This window comes from Schistocerca gregaria, chromosome X (assembly GCF_023897955.1).
Source record: "Schistocerca gregaria isolate iqSchGreg1 chromosome X, iqSchGreg1.2, whole genome shotgun sequence".
Lineage (NCBI taxonomy): Eukaryota > Metazoa > Arthropoda > Insecta > Orthoptera > Acrididae > Schistocerca > Schistocerca gregaria.
In genome coordinates this window covers 714,388,764-714,390,506 of record NC_064931.1, presented here as the reverse complement: position 1 = coordinate 714,390,506, position 1,743 = coordinate 714,388,764, and the positions used below count along the sequence as shown (strand labels likewise).

The window sequence follows — 1,743 nt, the reverse complement described above, 5'->3', positions numbered from 1 at the left end:
AACAATGTATTTACCTTAATAGTCATAATATATATATAGCAGTTCATGACATCCAGTCTTACAAATTTCAAAACTCCGCCATCTCTCTCCCCACGTCCACCACTGCTGGCGGCTCACCTCCAACTGCCCAACGCTACGCGCTGTTAGCATCCAGCTGCCGCTGCCCAACACTAAAATGGCAGACAACAATGCAAACCAGCCACAGACTGCACACGGCGCAGCCAGTGATTTTCATACAGAGCGCTACGTGGCGGCGGCGTTACCAATAAAAAAACCTAAACAACCTACTTATAAACAGACATGTGATTACATTTTCACGCAATTTGGGTGTATATGTCCTGAGAAATCAGTCCCCAGAGCAACCAACTCTGGCCATAAAATGAAATGAAACGTCGTGTGACGAGGGCCTCCCGTTGGGTAGACCGTTCGCCTGGTGCAATTCTTTCGATTTGACGCCACTTCGGCGACTTGCGCGTCGATGGGGATGAAATAATCATGATTAGGACAACACAACACCCAGTCCCTGAGCGGAGAAAATCTCCGATCCATCTGAGAATTGAACCCGGGCCCTTTGGATTGACAGTCTGTCGCGCTGACCACTTTTTTTTCTCATTTTGTTCGCTTTTGTTCGTTGCACGTTGTAAGACATCCGTTTAAGTTCGTTGTTGATCGATTAGCTCAGTTTTTTTTTTATTAAAGAGGGCTGCTAACCTTCTGACCGAGCACGCTAAAAGTTTCGCAGTCGGCAGGACTCGAACCTACGCTCCCAGAGGGAATCTGATTTCAAGTCAGACGCCTTAACCACTCTGCAACGACTGCCGATGGCGTCTGCCCCTCCAGCTTCAACACGATACCACAGTTCATCAAGAGTAGTGACTGGCGTATTGTGACGAGCCAGTTACTCGGCCACAATTGACCAGACGTCTTCAGTTAGTGAGTGATGTGGAGAATGTGCTGGCCAGGGCAGCAGTCGAACATTTTCTGGATCTAGAAAGGCCCGTACAGGACCTGCAACATGCAGTCGTGCATTATCCTGCTGAAATGTAGGGTTTCGCAGGGATCGAATGAAGGGTAGAGCCACGGGTCGTAACACATCTGAAATGTAACGTCCACTATTCAAAGTGCCGCAAGAGGTGACCGAGACGTGTAACCACTCCATACCATCACGCCAGGTGATACGCCAGTATGGCGATGACGAATACACGCTTCCAATGTGCGTTCGCCGCGATGTCGTCCAACACGGATGCGACCATCATGATGCTGTAAACAGAACCTGGATTCATTAGAAAAGATGACGTATTGCCATTCGTGCACACAGATTCGTCGTTGAGTACACCATCGCAGGCGCTCCTGCCTGTGATGCAGCGTCAAGGGTAACCGCAGGCATGGTCTCCGAGCTGATAGTCCATGCTGCTGCAAACGTCGTCGAACTGTTCGTGCCGATGGATGTTGCCTTGCAAACGTCCCCAACTGTTGACTGAAGGATCGAGACGTGACTGCACGATCCGTTACAGTCATGCGGATAAGATGCCTGCCATCTCGACTGCTAGTGATACAAGGCCGTTGGGATCCAGCACGGCGTTCCGTATTACCCTCCTGAACCCACCGATTCCATATTCTGCTAACAGTCATTGGATCTCGACCAACGCGAGCAGCAATGTCGCGATACGATAAACCGCAATCGCGATAGGCTACAATCCGACCTTTATCAAAGTCGGAAACGTGATGGTACGCATTTCTCCT

The 1,743-nt window shown here is 49.7% G+C and overlaps 1 non-coding gene across 1 annotated transcript; it reads right to left on the bottom strand.

The window, feature by feature from the left end:
* Positions 1-737: 737 nt before the first annotated feature.
* On the bottom strand, positions 738-819 carry Trnas-uga (transfer RNA serine (anticodon UGA)). The gene has a single exon. It is a non-coding gene; the product is annotated as a tRNA-Ser (tRNA).
* Positions 820-1,743: the final 924 nt, after the last annotated feature.